At 47.1% G+C, this 18,189-nt stretch overlaps 1 protein-coding gene across 1 annotated transcript in view; it reads right to left on the bottom strand.

Annotated features, from left to right (window-relative positions):
- Positions 1–10,688, bottom strand: part of SETBP1 (SET binding protein 1) — a 321,007-nt gene extending 310,319 nt beyond the window's left edge. The window contains exon 1 of the mRNA XM_084628994.1: positions 10,510–10,688. The gene's annotated coding sequence lies outside the window, so the exon portion shown is untranslated. The remainder of the gene's footprint in view (positions 1–10,509) is intronic.
- Between the last annotated feature and the right edge of the window lie 7,501 nt (positions 10,689–18,189).

Below are 18,189 nucleotides of genomic sequence, written 5' to 3'. Positions count from 1 at the left end.
TTCTGTTGGTTTACTAGTGCCAACCGTCTGGTCAACAAACAATAAATGTAACCTTCACTCGTTTTCACTGGACTGCTACAATCTAAAATCTAACTCTGCTCCAAGCCTGTCATCATTTTATTGGTGCTCAATAAAGTGCAAGGCAAGTATGAATCAGGACGTCCCATAAAGGGACGTTCAACAGTCAAATGTCAGAAAGGCTGGGGATGGACTAGGTAACCCACTGTCTAGATGTATCTTGCAACTATGTGATTCTGCAGATACCTGTGTACACACACACACACAGATAAAGAGATAAACAGAAATGAAGGCCCATAATTGGGAAATGTGCCTCCATAATTATGCAGGCTTGTTCGTATGTGTATTACACACACGCGTATCTGTCTCTTCAACATAGAGACATTAAATGGTAGATTATGGAATCATATTTGATTCCATAACTAGGTTTGAGACTCCGTAATTCAATCAGATAAGTACCTTTCTATGTAAGTACCTATCAGAGGAGCAGTGAAGGGAGGGCCAACTGAATGATCAAACAACGGACTCCACCATAAATCACAAAGCCCATAAAAGACACACTGCCCCCAGTGCTGCTGCTGCAACAGCAGGAACCACAGGCAAGTGTTGAGCAGTGAATGGCAGGGTAAATGCCATCCAAGGACAGCCCCTGATGCCCATACCCAAGGTGGGGTTCTGAGCCTGCATGGCAGCAGGCATGCCGGAGCTCCCCATTTCACGTGCATGTTGAAGACTGATTGTGTCTAAATGGGATGCACTTAAAATGACACAAATATTTTTTTCATGCACACAATTGAAACCTAGTGATTATTTGCAAGTGCATCCTTCCCTTCTGCCACACACTCACCACCCAACTCAGAGTGATGTGTCTCACCACCCCTAGAAAGCAATCAAACACCATCTCTCCCATCCCCAAGTGCCTGTCACAAAAGGGCAAATACTTCACTGACTTACACTCTCTGGGCCAACGCTGCTGTTGAAACTGGTGTAAATGAACTTTCGTTAGATTTACACCTGTGCATCTAAGAGCAGAATTTGACCCACATCTCCCCAGGGAAGTCAATGGGTTGCATGGTCCTCTGATTTGTATTACAGGTGCACCTAGAGGGCCAGACTGAGATCACAGCGAGGCACAGTGCAAACACAGTGGAAGATCGTCCCTGCCCCAAGCGGCTTACACACTAGACAAGTCAAGAGCTGAATTGATTTGCCCAAGATCAAACAGCAAGTCAGCAAGAGAGCTGGGAACAGAACGCAGCTCTCCTGATTCCCAGGCCACTGCCCTCTCCCCTAGACCGCGCTGCACGGAGTATAACGCACCATAGCAACAGACATCGTGATCCAGGCCCAATGCAGTCTATAATAGTATGGGCCACCACAGGAAACAAGCTATTTCTATAATAACAGCAGAAAGCTATTTGGAGGACAGCAGCAACCTGACCTGAGGAGGGTACTCTGGATACCTGCTCAGCCTAGATGATCACAATGGTCTCTTCTGGCCTTGGAATCTGTACTGGAAGTATTCACAGCTACTACAAATGGAAAGTTTATAGGTATTTAGGATAAGGATATAGAAGTGGAGGCCAACTATGGAAAGCAAACTCCACGCAATTCCATCAGTTCTGTCTTACCAAACTTCCCTAGTCTGACCCGGCTCTTGGAAGTCTGCCATCCAACACAGTAGCCTGATTCTAGCACAGACGTGGTAACACTCTAATCTCTTTCTCTCTCTCTGATCAAACATTCCCGGCTGCACCCAGAAACTTGCCGAAAATGATTTCTCTGCATAAATCATTAAGGAGGGCTTTGTTTTTATTTATAGCTGCTGCCACACTTTTTTTTTTTTTTTTGAGAGGGAGGGTAGAAGGGGTTGTGTGGGTTTTTCTTTTCCCTCCGATGCAAATGCCAGGGAGGCCAACACTCACTCTTTCAGGGCAAAAAAAAGTGTATTTGATCGGGGATGCACAATGACTGGGCTAGGTATCCTTGCCACAACCCCAAAGCGACGGCACAAGGCTCAGAGGTGAAAGTAAGCCGGTACGTCCCAGGACCGGCTTTCCGAGAGGGCAATTTAAAGCCCTGGAGTAGCGGCGGTGGGCTCTGGCGGGGATTTAAAGGACCCTGGAGCTCCAGCCGCTGCTACTGCCCCGGGGCCCTTTAAATCCCCGCCTGAGCCCTGCTGCCCGAGCCCCTGGGTAGCGATGGCGGGGCTCTGGCGGGGATTTAAAGGGCCCCGGAGCTCCAGCCCCTGCTACCCTCCCGGGTAGCGGCAGCAGGGCTCTGGAGGAGATGTAAAGGGCGGGGGCGGTAGCGGCGGCTGGAGCCCCAAGCCGTTTAAATCCCCGCCTGAGCCCTGCTGCCCGAGCCCTGGGGTGGGGGCTTTGGCGGGGATTTAAAGAGCCACGGAGCTCCAGCCACCGCTACCGCCCCCGCCCTTTAAATCCCCGCCGGAGCCCTGCTGCCAAAGCCCTGGGGTAGCGGTGGTGGGCTCCGGCGGGCATTTAAAGGGCCGGGATGGTAGTGGCGGCTGGAGCCCCGGGGCCCTTTAAATCCCCGATGGAGCCCGGCCACCGCTACCCTAGGGCTCGGGCAGCAGGGCTCAGGCAGGGATTTAAAGGGCTCAGGGCTCCAGCAGCTGCTACCACAGCGGAGCCCCAGGCCCTTTAAAGCTCTGCCAGAGCCCAGAGCCCCGGGGTAGCGGTGGCAGACGGGAGCCCCCAGGGCTCCTCAGTGCTTTAAAGGGCCCGGGGCTCCGCTCCGGTAGTGGCAGCTGGAGCCCTGGGCCCTTTAAATCGCCCCCAAGCTCCGGGGCTCCCAGCCGCCTCTGCAGCTGGTAGCTCGGGGGTGATTTAAAGGGCTACGGCCTTCCAGTCACCAGGATCACAGCTGGAGCCCTGGCCCTTTAAATCAAGATTTAAATTAAAGGGCCTGGGGATTTAAGGCCCTGCCTCTTCCAGTTGAGGCAACGCCCCCTGCTCAGGACTCCGGCGTACCGGTAAGTCCTCTAACTTACTTTCACCCCTGACAAGGATGCACAACAAGAAGACTGCGATCCAGTGTCTGGCCTTCACCTTGGCTACACGCTGTCCAAAGTGTCTCATGTGACCAAACTTTGTTTATTTCAAATGAGATCATGCCTGTGAAAGGTTGGATTTTGAGGGGAGCTTATCACAATGTGTTTTTGTTATTCAAAACACTATTTTGTTATTCAAAGCCCTGACAATGACCCAGATTCTCAAAGATCTTTAAGCACTTAGTGCCCACTGATTTCAACAAGAGTTATGCACCTGGATACCTTGGAGGACCAAAGTATTTGGTCCTGTACAACACACATATAAGGACTGTCCTTGCACCAAAGAGTCTACCGTGTCAAGGAGCGTCTGAGATATGCTGGGACACCAAGAGGAAAGTGTTAATTTGGAAAGTAGATGGCGGTAGTTTAGTTTTGCTTCCTTTCGTTATCCTCTTCTAAAGAGCTGGAGCAGAGAGGGCCTTTGATTGTCATTGATTAGAGTTGAGAGGAGAGGAGCTGGTGCATTGGAACTGGGAGGTCACAGCTCGGAAGTGTGATTCCTAGTGGGGGTAGAGAGACTCGGGCTGGTGCGGTAAAAATAGCAGTGCTGACGTTGCAGCCCAGCGGTGGCTTGCACTAGCCGCCCAAACTCGGACCTAAAGGGCTGGGTGGGCTTGGACTCAGCTAGTCGCTGCACCATGACTCCTCAAAGCTGCTATTTCCTTGTTGAATTGCATCTCCACATGTGTCCATTGGGGAGGAAGGCAAGGGAGACACAGGCCCAGCATTACCATAGTTAAAGACCAAGCGCTGCCCTCAGTTACTCCCCTGTAATCCTACTGTCTTCAGTGAAGTTTGATAATATACTTGCACGAAGGCAACGTTAGTGGTTTGAGCATTGGCCTGCTAAACCCAGGAATGTGAGTTCAATCCCTGAGGGGGCCATTTAGGGATCTGGAGCAAAAATTGGGGATTGGTCCTGCTTTGAGCAGGGGGTTGGACTAGATGATCTCCTGAGGTCCTTTCCAACCCTGATATTCTATGATTCTATGATTATCCATTCATCTTTAATATGCAGATTTCCTGACATTTGTGTGCTTAGCTGTGCCAACTTTCAGTTGCATCACTGCCTTTCTTGCATATAATTTCCTGAGTTTTTTTAATTAAAAAAAATTCCCGGGTCTGTAACTAACACTATCCATGTGCTGAGGCACAGTAGAACCTGCAACTATCATTACGGCCACACTTTAAAACTTACAAGGCTGCTAGTTAGCCAGGGGCAGGCTATAGTCCATTGATACTGCAGCCCAAGTACAAATATGGTACAGAGTTGCTAGAATGTACCCTTAAAATGGCCTAATCCAGCCCCAAATCGGTAGAAAGTCTCCCATTAACCTCAGCAAGTATTTTATTAGGCCCTAAATGTATATGGACGAAAATAGTTCCAGAGATTGCTGACTGAAACATCCACTGGTATTAAGTGAGATTGTATTAATTAGTAGCACAGCAGGGCCCTGATTAAGAATAAACCAACTTTCTTCAAACTTATCTTGCATTTTTGGACCCAGTGAGATCTGCTAGCCATACTCAGTTGGAAGAAAATCAGTGCAGTAGTCCTAAAAGTTATGAACATTTAAATTAGGCAAGCTTTCAGAGGCTACCACTTATCCAGCTGAACCCTTCTGCACAGTGCATCTCTAAGGGCACATCAACAGACAAAGTTTTCTATTGGGCATATTTGATATGCAATTTTCAAATGGCCATAACTTTCGTGACTCAAAACTTTTTTTCTCTCACACCAGGCAAAGGCAGAAGTTTGCAACAAGCACTACAGGCCTACTAATTTATCTGTTCAAATTCCAGCTGTTGTCCAGTCTAAAAGTGTGAGGTTAGACATAATTCAAAAGGCAAAGGTGATTTCCCCCTACTCCCACACCTTTTCTGAATCAATTACATGGCAACTGACAACAGGAGGGAATTTGCTCAACCTTTCCCTCCCCCATCCCTCAGAAAACTCCATCAACCAAACAACACTTGAAATTGTTCAATGCAATATGTGAAAGTTACATATGCAAACACGGGTTGATAACTGAAACCAGTTAAGACTAATAGGTGCCCACAATAATACTTTGCATGTAAACAGCCTTATTCATCTGAGGACCTCAAAGCACTTATCAAATGTACTTAATTAAACCTCACAACTTCTCTGATCCCTTATGGAAAAGCACTAAAGAATTGAATGGAACATTATAGCCTGGGTATTGAATATTGTTACATTCCTGCTACAGAATTCTATAGGAAAAAGTATACAGAAAAGATTTCATTCCCTAGCAAATTAATAAGACTCCAGATTAATTTCTATAGAAGTCTGTTAAATTCATTGAGGCCCAGAAGTTCAGGCCTCTCTCCATTTGATATAGATATAAGATAACAAAATCATAAATAAATTAATAGTAGCAGGTTGGTTTTAACATCGAACTATTACTTTACCACAACTTGCCGCAATGGCAAATTATTTTTTTGTGGTTTATACCACTATCCTCCCCTGCGCTGGTTGGATGGCCTGGGATACGAAACAAACCCAGTGCCAATCCAAAAGGGGAAATGGTCTCTTTTCCCCACATTCTAGATGATAAACAGAATCCCCTTCTCCCAACTCTTTGCCACACTTCCGCAACTTGTGGAAGACATGTTGGATTGTTCCCGGGCTTTTGTCTAACTTAACTAATGTTGTTGCTTTCCTCGTTCTCCACGTCCAATTAAATGATATTGCGGAATCCAGACAGCATGTTGGAGAGCTCTGCTTCTTCACAGCATCCTGTAGATTTCTAAGCAGGTCAGAATATGCAACAAACTTTTCAAGCAATGTCAAGCGAAAGGTTCATTCTTAAAAAGAAAAGAAGAGCTTTGAGCCTGGCTTATGAGCAGTTGTGTTAACAATGCACATCTGCAATTTGGTCATGTGTCTGAATAAAACTGGGGAATGGACCCAACCCATAAAAACTGGATCCACTTTCAGATCAGACAGTGTCTCAAAGCTAAGAGACCTGGTTCCAGAGTTCTGACTTAGGACCATCTCTAAATAAGATGGCAACTTTCTAAAAGAGTAATTGTATTTCCTCCATGATATTTTAGGGGAAGAACAACCTGTTGACGTTTTAAGGTGGAAAGTGACAGACTAGAACTAGAAAGCCAGCAGCAAGGCATTGTGGGTGCTTGCCCCCAAAAGTTCTCTTTATGCATTAATCCACATACACCTGATATTCCATTGATGGACTTTTCCAGACTCCAATTTGAGATTTATTTTAACTCATTGTCTCCAGACAGAGAATGCTGATACACTAACAGTCCCTAGGTTCCTAGTGAGCAATGTGTAAAACTGCAGGCTAGATTTTCAGGTGGCTTTCACCTAGCCTTTAACTGTGTGGGTGGAGATTTTGCATGAGCACCTATTTGCATTATTCTCCATGTGTGTGTCTAACTGCTGGATTTGCATGCACCATAATTGTGCATGCATACAGTATAGACAAAGAAAGGCCACACTGCAAAAAATCTTATTATTTTACCCTGGTGCACATCATTGATTTTAAAATGTAGCACACTTTTGTGCAACTTTTTGCCTTGCCTTCAAAACAAACTCAGATGCAAAAGTCTTTGAAACTCCTCTCCTTACAAAGATCAGCTAAACTCTGGTGACATGTAGTTATTCTAAGGGGAACTGAGGGAGATCATCGGGGCATATTGATAATAATCACTCATCAATGGAGATATATCAGTTCCACCACAGTAATCCTTTGGACTCCAGAACTGTGTTATGTGATTCATTAGACAATAGCATCTCTTGCTATTGGTTGGGTCAAGAGTCAAAACTGCAACATAATTGAAAGTCTCCAAGCACAAGGCAATAGTTTTTCAGTCCTGGAGGGTGTTGTCCAAAGGGGAAAGAAAACAGAAGGGAAAGATTAAGTATGAGCCATTGAGCCCTACTGAGAGGGCAGAAAAGTCACTAGAATTGGGATTAGCCAAAATCTTGTAATGAAAAACAAAAGCCCTGTTGGTAGGCTGGTATATATACCTAAGAGGTGTGAGGGGGCAGAGGGGGGAGGCTGGAGGGCAGAGGAGGGGAAAAGGAGCTAAGAGGGAGGGAGGAGATAGTCTATAAAAGGGGATTAAGTAATAAATGAAGGCAAAATTGATGTTCTTACATTGTAAAGAATTTATGGTCAATAGATGCTCAGTATTATTTTTAGTTAATTGGAAATACCAATTTGATTAATTTGGGATCAGGTTCATTCTAAGTGTTTGAATTGAACTTATACTGAATAACAGACCTTAACAAAGAAACCCTATAAACATCAAATAGAACTAAATGGCTCAACTGTTACTATTAATAATCAAAGCCTTTATTTCTTTTGGTTGCCAGCACCTACTACACTTTATAGCTTTGCGCAAATCTAACACACCATTTCACCATATTTCACATCGCTCATCCTCTTAAAATGATAATGTGTTAATCAAGGCTGGGTTTTTTTTGGCAGGAGCCAAAGAGCTCAAGCAACTTGAAATAACATCAGCAAAACATTATTTATTCCCCAGCCCAAGTTGCAGAGAAAACAGAGGTTTTCTTGGCTCCCTTACTTCTCAATAGATCTCTGGTTTCAATTAAAATGTTGGGTCTGAGAAGTTAAAGAAAAAAAGTCAAAGCCAAGAGTGGACGGAAGAGCAATCTCCAATCCCTATGTGTTTTTCTCTCTTTACATAACCATTCCCATCACAGCAGAGATTAAAGTACAACTACATTGTTTGCAGAACTTGTTTTTAACCATGCTTCTCTCTCTACTGCCATAGTCGTCTGTCTGCAGGGGCTGTTTAATCAATTGTTACCATTTGGGTCCATAATATTAAATAGGGGATTGGATTTGCCGGCAATTCTTTACCCCTGAAATCCTCCTGTCAATAAGAAAGGAATCAAATGACTTCCCCTGACAGCAGAGGACCAGCAGGATCAACATTTTACTCGCCTAGAACATACTTTTAATTTGACAGATGTACATAGAAGGCAATACACTGCTGACCCAGTGGCATGTCGCAGCCTGGGTAGACTACTGGAGAACCTCTGCTACTCAAGCTGACTCAGTCGACTGGCTTGTTTACTCCTAGTAGGTAATGAAACACCTTCATCTGCAGTATTAAAAAGAGAAATATTGTTTCCCCTGGAGTGTCCCCCTAGTACATTTGTTTGCCACCTACTCCTCCCAGTGCTCAACTCAGATTACAGGATTGCCTCTCGCGGCCACAACTGTGCCTCGGATACCCGCAAAACCTTACAGACCAGGGGGAGAGGTGCGTTAACTAGCAGCCACACGCACGGAATCGATTTTTATGCGAACTTTTCCAGCGCTCAAATCTAGCCCTTGCCCCCGTCTGCGTTTCACAGCCGCATCTCCCTCTTCCTCCACCCGCCTGCGAGCACTCCGACTCCGGAGCGAGCAGCCCAGTCAGCAGCTATCTTAAGAGACATATAAAAACACACGCCGGCACAGACGCAGTCGATCCCCGAGGCATCAGGGCAGAGAGATAAAGGTGTCTGGGCGATCCTGCCCTGGACTGTCACAGCCGCCACGAGAGAAATTGACCTGGAGCCTGTTCAAGACAGCATCTGAATTCTCTCCTCCTGCAAGGGCATCTCCCGCCCTGCCACATCCCCCCCCCCCCCCCCAACCCATTCATCCCCTTTCTACACCCCCCTCAGCGTCAATTAGACGTGAACTGAAGACAGGGGCTGCTCCCTGGCCCCTGCTTGAGCCAAGTGGATCAAGCCTTCGCGCCCAGCTGGGGACGGGGAGCTTTGGGCTGGGTGGCTGGGTTCAGTCCCGGGGGCAGATCCAATGTCTGCCGCTCACAGTCCCAGATCCCGGGGGGGGGGGCTGGCTGCGGGAGCCGAAACTGACAAGCGGTGTCAGTTCCCTTTGCAGGTTCCTTTTCGGGGCGATCTTTGCCAGGAGCACCTCGGCCCCCACAAATCCAGTTTGACTTTCCATGCACCCGGACAGGGTCCCACGTTCGGCCGCAGAGAACTTTAGAAGGGGTGTGGGGGGGGGGGGCTGCTGGGGGCGGCGGGGCGCGATTGCTTGTACCGGGAAGCTGCTGCTTTAGGGGAAGAGTTTCTCGCGGCAGATTGCCCTTTTAGCATTAGACGTCAACCATGAGATTATCAGTGCAGTTTATTTGAAGCGGAAACGAATCGGAAATCCTTCTCCCAACTGCCTTTTTAGACATAAATACACACACACAGGCTGTCCCGTCGTGGCCTGTTTATTCCGTGTGTGTCATGCTACGCACACACATGTCCACGTACATCACACACACACGATCATCACAACGTGAGGGGGCACCAGCCCAGCTTCAGGCTCAATAAGTCTTATCTCCCACTGCCAGGCAAGGGAACTTGTCCACTACCTCCAGTTCAAACCAGGGCGCTGCTTGGGGAGGGAAACGAGGGGTGAATGTCACCATGCCTTGATTTGACAATAGCAGCTCTAATCTGCAGACTGATTTTACAAGCTAGCGTCTTTTCCTAACCTCCCCCCCCCCACCCCACCCCCATCATCTGGCTTTTTACATGCCCCAGCCCCTAAAAGCTTTAACTCCGGTTTTGCCCTGGTTTTATTTCAGGGAGGTGGCGAGGAATAATCGGGGGAGGGGGGGTGTATTATTAAGAACGCGGTTACTTCTGAAACAAACACGACGGGTGGGGGGGGGAGATCCTGCGTTGTTAATTACCCACCCCCTGGCTTCCTGCACACACACACACACACACACACGTTTGTTACTGGAAATCGCCGCTTTTATGGAGTGCGTGTCCTTTTCAATGTCAAAATAAACCCAGATCCTTTCAATGGGCTGGTGTGAAGCGAACACAAACACACAAGGGCTTTTAAGTCCTTACGTGAACTGTATTGGATTTAACACGCAGAGAGAGACACCATCCCATCTATAGCTATTACAAAATTCGGGTACACTAAGAAAGGAGGGTGGGGGGAATCCCCAGCAAGGTTATAATGTTGCTCTCTAGCTCCACTTAACCGGCAATTTACAAAGGGGGGGGGAGAAGATCTGCCAACTCCCCCACACGCGCACACACTCCTGCCACCTACCCCACACCACCATCAGAAAGGCTTCAGACAGACTAGGGAAGGGAGGTGGGCGTGCAGGAGAGGGGGAACGAAACACATTATACAAACTCCTCCAAAATGCACCCACCCCAGCCGAAAGAGGGGCTCCGGGGGGGGGGGTAGGAAATCACCTACACCCGGAATATAAATGCACCCAAATAAAGACCTTCCCGCGCCATTGCAAAGTCACCAAGGGGGGTGAGAGGCAGGCGACCGACATTAACTTTTGCATGCAGCCCAAAGACAACAAACCCGCCCGTGCAATCCGGAGCGAGATTTCCCCGGCGGCGGGTGTTTACTAACCCATAGCCCCCCACGCCGGAGCGGGGCTTCTCGGCTTCGTCTCTCGGCTTCCCCCACCCGCGGCTGGGTCTCTTCTCTTTTTTAGATCCCGGTTCCGATCCCTCGCCGGAGCCCCCAAAGGTGCTCTCGCTCGTGCTGCGGCAAAGCCATGGCGGTGCTCATCTGTCAGATACGGGGAGCACACGGGCGTGTAACACGCGCAGAGGCGGGGGGAGGCGGGGGGAGCGATCAGGGCCGGGGGGAGGGGTTGGGCGGGGGGGGGGGGAAGGCGCGGGGATAGAGAGAGGGATGATAGAGAGATAAATAGAGAGGGAGAGAGCGAGCAGGGGGGAAAATGGCGTCTGGCGAGCCGGAGTCAATCACATTCACAGTCCCGGCTCATTTGAGCCGGATCCGAAATAATAAAAAAAAAAATGAAAAGGAGAAGGGGGGAGGGGGAGAGAAAGGCAAGGGGGGGGGGTCAATGCACCGGATCAAATCCTGGCTCCGCAATGGATGGAGCTGCTCCCGCGCTCGCCCCTGGCTTTTCTTTTTTTTGCTTGGTTTTAAAGGGATGCTGCTCGGTGGGCGGACGGCGCGGCTCCTGGCTGCGGGTTTTCCGCCCCCCGGGCGCGCAGAGCGGGCGGGTCGGGGGGTCAGGGCGGAAAGGTTTCGCTGATCGCGGCTGTTTGCTCGGGGCTGCAGCGCTGCCTCGGTGGTTGCGGCTGGCGGCTTGCTCCACGGCTCCCCCTGCGCTCCGCGGGTTGCTTCGGCGGCTCGGGTCCCGGAGCGGAGTAAGGGAAAAGTGCGGGGGGGGGGGGGGCAGGATATTTTGTTAATGGGGGGGGGGAGAGAAGCGGGGGGGTCCCTGCTCCTGTTGCCCGGCCGGATCGCTGCTTTGGGGAGGCAGGCGGAGAGTCCACGCGGGGGCTAGGGGCTGGGTGCTGCCTTTTGCTCTCTTGTGGGCTGCACTGTTATTAATTTGTTTTCCCTTAAAGGAGGTAGGGGCGGTGATGAGTTGTCTCAGCCGATCACTTTGAGCTGGTGGCTTCCTCTCTCCGTGCCGGGTCTGGTTTTCTCTCTCCCGGAGACTTGCAGCAGTAGTAGGTTGCGTTGTTGTTGCTGTTTTAAAGGAAGGATCCAACACACAGCCCCCCCCCCCCCACACACACACACACAAGGGCTGTAATGCTCAGCGCCGGGTTCATGTACTCAACACTGCCACTACCTGACACGACAGCGGCAGTGTTGGGGGCAGGGGAGAAAAGCCAGAGAAAAGAAATAGACAGAGAGGGGGAAGAGAAAACCAGATTAGTTCTGTTTACCCCACCACCACAACGCGGGCACAGAGATTTCAGCCCCAGAGATTTATTTTAAATAATCGCATGCACGGACCATGCTCCTGTGACCTAGGATTGCTTATACACTGCTTTCTGGTGGGGAGGGGATTATTACAGTCTTGGGGGGCCAGGCCTTACACACAGGAGTCAGTTGTTACTCGCATGAGTAATCCTATTGAAAACAATAAGGGTGAGTGAGGACTAAAGAGGTGGAGCCTTTACTTAGAAATGTGCATGCCCATGAAATTTCATATGCAACCCCGGGGGGGGGGGGGGGCTAGCCTAAAATATCTTAGGTTCCTCCACATTAGGGTTTTCTTATTTTATGGAATTACATGGGATACCCCATCCTGTTTAGATGGTGCCATGTGTCTTAAGAGCTAGGCTACAGCCCACCTGCAAAGGATCAGGGTGTATAAAGGGAGCAATGATACAAGGAGCTTCTCCCCTTTGTACCAGCATGCAGGCACCAGCCACAAGGACAGCCCTTACAGTCCCCTGAGTGCGGAGACTACCTGAGGCTAGTTACCTGAAATAGGGTGATCCATCCCCATCGGACACAGGGGTGTGTGCATGCTATACACCCCCTTCAGAGTGTAGCAGTCCGGGGGCTTCCTTAGAAGTCCCTCCATCTGAGAGCTCCAGCTGGATGGTGAGCTTCCACTTGTCCTGTAAGGCACAGTCGAGCCTGGAATCATTTTCCGCCCAGTGTACACATAATCAATGATCTACAGGCTAGATTGTAAGTGTCTTTTTGTCATACGGAGCCTGTACAACACCTAAGACAATGAGGTCCTGGTCTGAGACTAGGGCTCTAGGAGCTATAGTAATACAAATAATAACAATAGACCAGTTAATACCTCTCTGCTGTCTCTCGTTTCTCCTTATGCATGAGGAAAAGCTCCCAGATAAAGTCCGAACATCTGCTCCTTTACGTGCTTTCAAATCCTTCCTAAAGAACTCACCTCTGCCATGATGTCTACCAAACTCCAGCCAGATGACAAACTGTCACTATCTTTTTTCCCTTCTGTTCTTTTCCAACTTCTTTTCCTCCCACCTCTAACCAATACAAAACAAGCAAGCAATCCAAAAAGGGTTGAGCTGGAAATATTAAAATGAAAAGAAAAAAAACCTGAGATTTTATGTCTCATGAAACACAACTTGTTTTAACATTTCTTGGCAGGAAATTGAAATCTTTCATGGCATGGACATTTTGCCACCGACATGTGGGTTTTGAGAATTTTTGGCAGGTAAACTTCCTGAGCAAAAAAAAAAAAAATCAACCCGCTCTATTAACCATCATCACCCCTATTTTACAGATAGGAAAACCGAGACACAGAGAGACGAAGTGACTTGTCCAGCCTGGTTCAGTGAGTCAGCAGTAGAGCTGGTCTGGAATTTTTTGACGAAACATGAATGTGATTCTACTGTGCTTCAGGCAAGGTTATTTCCAGTAGATATAGAGAAGCATTGATTTCATACAAAGCTCCAGTGAGACCTCCTCTGGAATACTGTGTGCAACTCTGGTGACCAATCTTCAAGAAATATTAATTGAAACTAGAATAGGTGCAGAGAAGGGCCACTAGGACGATCAGGGGAATGAGGGCCTATCTTACCCAAGGAAACTCAAAGAGCGTGGCTTGTTTCACCTACCAAAATGAAGGCTGAGAGGGGATCAGATTTCTCTTTATAAATGCCGGGGGGGGGGGGGATATCAGGGAGGGAGGAGAGCTATTTAAGCTAAAGAGCAATGTTGGCACAAGAACAAATGGGTATAAACTAGACATGAAGGCTATACCTATGCCTATACCTCGTTGCCATAAGAACACAAGAATGGCCATACTAGGTCAGACCAAAGGTCCATCTAGCCCAGTATCCTGTCTTCCAACAGTGGCCAATGCCAGGTGCTTCAGAGGGAATGAACAGAACAGGCAATCATCAAGTGATCCATCCCCTGTCACCCATTCCCAGCTTCTGGCAAACAGAGGCTAGGGACACCATCCCTGCTCATCCTGGCTAATAGCCATTGATAGATCTATCCTCCATGAATTTATCTAGTTCTTTTTTTAACCCTTTTATAGTCTTGGCCTTCACAACATCCCTGGGCAAGGAGTTCCACAGGTTGACGCTGCGTTGTGTGAAATAAATACTTCCTTTTGTTTGTTTTAAACCTGCTGCCTATTAATTTCACTTGGTGACCCCTAGTTCTTGTGTTATGAGGAGTAAATAACACCTCCTTATTTACTTTCTCCACACCATGATTTTATAGACCTCTGTCATATCCCCCTTAGTCATTTCTTTTCCAAGTTGAAAAGTCCCAGTCTTATTAATCTCGCCTCAAATGGCAGCTGTTCCATATCCCTAAATTTTTGTTGCCCTTTTCTGAACCTTTTCCTCTTCCAATATATCTTTTTTGAAATGGGGCAACCACATCTGCACACCATGTTCAAGATATGGGCATACCATGGATTTATATAGAGGCAATATGATATTTTCTGTCTTATCTATCCCTTTCTTAATGATTCCCAACATTCTGTTCGCTTTTTTGACACTGCCACTGCACATTGAGCGGATGTTTTCAGAGAACTATCCACAATGACTCCCAAAATCTCTTTCATGAGTGGTAACAGCTACGGGATGCCAGTGGGTGTTTTGAAGGCCAAAACTATAATGGTGTATAAAAAAGAACTAGGTAAGTTCATGGAGGATAGGTCCATCGATGGCTATTGCAAATCCCATGCTCGGAGTGTCCCTGGCCTCTGATTGCTAGAAGCTGGGAGTGGATGACAGGGGATGGATCGTTTGATGATTGGCTGTTCTGTTCTTTTCTTTCCCTCTGAAGCACCTGGTATTGACCATTGTCAAAAGGATACTGGGCTAGATGGTCCATTGGTCTGACCCAGTGTGGCCATTCTTCTGTTCTTATGAATAAGTTTAGGCTAGAAATTAGAAGAAGGTTTCTAATCATTAGAGAAGTAAAGTTCTAGAAGAGCCTCCTGATAGGAGTAATGGGGGCAAACAACCTAACTAGTTTGAAGATGGAGCTTGATGACTTTGTACACAGGATTATATGATGGGGCTATTTGTGATGGCAGGGGACTGGACCCAATGACCCAGGAGGTTCATTCCAGACCTCTGTCCCTTCTTGATATTCCCCTTTTTATACATCCAAGGATTACATTACCCCTATTATTATCTACAGCATTGCATTGAGAGCTCACGTCGAGGTTTTTCAAGGCAGAGTTCCCCATCTTGTAGATACAGCCTACACTTTTTGTTCCCATATGTATTACCTTGCCTTTGTCTGTACTGGAGTGTGACCATTTAGCCAGGTGATTCAGACCACTCTGTAACAATAACCAGTTGTCCTCCTTATACATCGCCCCACCACTCTGTCATCTGCAGACTTAGCCAGCAAAAATTTTATATGATCATCTAGAGCAGTGGTTCTCAAAGCCGGTCCACCGCTTGTTCTGGGAAAGCCCCTGGCAGGCCAGACCGGTTTGTTTACCTGCCGTGTCCGCAGATTCGGCCGATCACGGCTCCCACTGGCTGCGGTTCGCCACTGCAGACCAATGGGGGCTGTGGGAAGTGGCGGCTGGTACGTCCCTCGGCCCGCACTGCTTCCCGCAGCCCCCATTGGCCTGCAGCAGACGCAGCAAGTAAACAAACTGGCCAAGCCCACCAGAGGCTTTCCCTGAACAAGCGATGTCCCAAGTTTGGGAAACATGGATCTAGAGAGTTGATAAAAAAAATGTAATCGCATTGGACCAAGAACTGATCTCTGTGACATGCTGCCATTAATCATAGAAATGTAGGTCTGGAAGGGATCACGAGAAGTCACCAAGTCCAGCCCCCTGTGCTGTGACAGGACCAAGTAAACCTAAACTTTCCCTGACAGCGGTTTGTCCTCAAATGATGGGGATTCTAAAATCTCCCTTGGAAGCCTCTGCCAGAGCTTCACTACCCTTACAGTTAGAAAGTTTTTCCTAATATTTAACCTAAATCTCCTTTACTGCAGATTAAGCTCATTACTTCTTGTCTTGCCTTCGGTGGACATGGAGAGCAATCAATCACCATCCTCTTTACAACAATCCTTAACATATTTGCAGACTTATCAGATTCCCCCCCCCCCAGTCTTCTTTCTTCAAGTCTAAACATGCCCCCCACCCCCTTTTTAACTTTTCCTACTTGGTCAGGTTTTCTAAACCTTTTATCGTTTTGTTGCTCTCCTCTGAACTCTCTCCAGTTTGACAACATCTTTCCTAAACTGTGATGCCCAGAACTGGACACTGTGCTACTGCTGAAGCCTCACCAGTGCCCAGTAGAGTGGAACAATTGCCTCCCGCATCTTACATACGACACTCCAGTTAATACACCCCAGATTGATATTAGCCTTTTTTGCAACTGCATCTTATTGTTGATTCATATTCACTTTGTGATTCACTATAACCCCCAGATCCTTTTCAGCAGTAATGTCACTAGACAATTATTCCCCATTTTGTAACTCTGCATTTGATTGTTCCTTCCTAAGTGAAGTACTTTGCACTTGTCTTTATTAATGGTTTTTCTCCCTGATATCTCCCCATTAATAACTATATTTTGAGATATGTTGGTGAGTTTTTATCTATCTAATGTGTGCTCTGTTAATTAATAGCAAGGTTTTTTTTCAGTCTCGATGTCATATGGTACTAGATCAAATGCCTTGGAGAAATCAAGTATACTATATCCACACCGTTGCCTTTATCAACCAAACCTGTAATCTTGTCCAAAAAACAAAACAAAAAAACAGGTTTGACAGGACCTGTTTTCCAGGAAACCATGTTGACTGGCATTAATTATATTTTTAGCCTCCTTTGCAACCTACCCCCAAGATGTACAAGAGGTCAGACTAGACGATTTAACGGCAGTGACACCAGTTAGGGGAAGCTATGGAGGGCGAACGCGCTACCCTACCCACGTTTTTAGCGCTTGCTCAAAGTTCCATAAGCCGCAGAACCAGGGGGGCCATGGGCCGACCAGTTTTAAGCAGCAGACAGTACAGCTGCTGCCAGCACAGTCTGGAACTTCACTCCTGCTTCACGGTTGCAATGCCACTGAAATTTGAACCAGCTGCCGCTCCATAGACACAGAGGGGTACCCAGGCCAAATTTCAGTGTGTGGCATAATGATCTGGTCACAGGGATTCAACTGCATTGAATTTGGGCCTGCCACCCTTCTGTCGAGATGGAGGAGGGGCTGGGCAAATGGTGGTATGACCTGGCACACAGTGCAAATGGTGTTGCAACCTGGGAGTCTGTTCTTGTATGGCAGAGTGCAGGGGAGTCTGCGGAGAACTTGACTCCTGGTGGCACTGGCTCATGCACTGTGTGTGTGTGTGAGAGAGAGAGAGGGGAGACTCCACAGCCAAGCGAGACCTGGAGTCCCTGTGGGAGGAGGTAGGGGGATGAGTGGGGACCAAAACATGGGTTCTGCCAGGAGACCAGAATTTGCCCTTCACCTCCCAAGAAATATCTGTTTAAGGATCCTTTCTGGCCTAAAAATCTATTAACATGAATCTATAAAGCTGTAGAAGAAATTTAGGCAGAATCACATAAGTACCAATGTAGAAATGTGGCAGAGACAATAGGATTAATATACCTAAACTTGTGAACAGTGCCATGAGATAATTACTGATCAGATTTGAACTATTTCTATTTAAAATTTTTAATGATCCAATTATAGCAGGAACAATGCCATGTGACTTAGTTGGATCAGTCACACACTATGAAAAATGAATAGCCAATAGTTAAAGTGAATGGTTCACTGGCAAACCAGAAACTGAAGTTTGGTTACATAAATTAGGTGGGAAAACTACTTTGGAACAACAATTTTTAGGTTTGGCTCATGAATGATTTACCAAAGGAAGAAATAGTGCTCATATACTACACTGATGTGCAATATTACAAAACCTTAACACAGAAAATGATAAATTTGGCAATGAACATTATTTGCACCGAATAATTTGACTCTGCCTCTATCTTTAAGCAAGTATCAGCGGGGTAGCCATATGGGTTTTTTACCCAAGAAAGCTTATGCCTAGATCAATCTGTTAGTCTTTAAGGTGTCACTAGACTCCTCGTTACCTTTAAGCAAGGTCATCTCAAACATTTATTTCCCCACAACTACTCTGCGTGCTAGCCAAATTATAGTAATTAATAATAAATATTCACCTCTGTAAAGTAGATGATTGAAAGTTTCAAAATGTGATCATGACAAGTAGAGAACAATACTCCTCAGGATGAAGTTCCAGATGATTAATCATTGCTAAAATGCATGAACCTTTTGGATTTTCACAAATAGATTCATAGTAGCCCGAACA

The sequence above is a fragment of the Lepidochelys olivacea genome (assembly GCF_965140295.1).
Source record: "Lepidochelys olivacea isolate rLepOli2 genome assembly, chromosome: 5".
Lineage (NCBI taxonomy): Eukaryota > Metazoa > Chordata > Testudines > Cheloniidae > Lepidochelys > Lepidochelys olivacea.
This window is presented reverse-complemented; position numbering and strand designations above follow the sequence as displayed.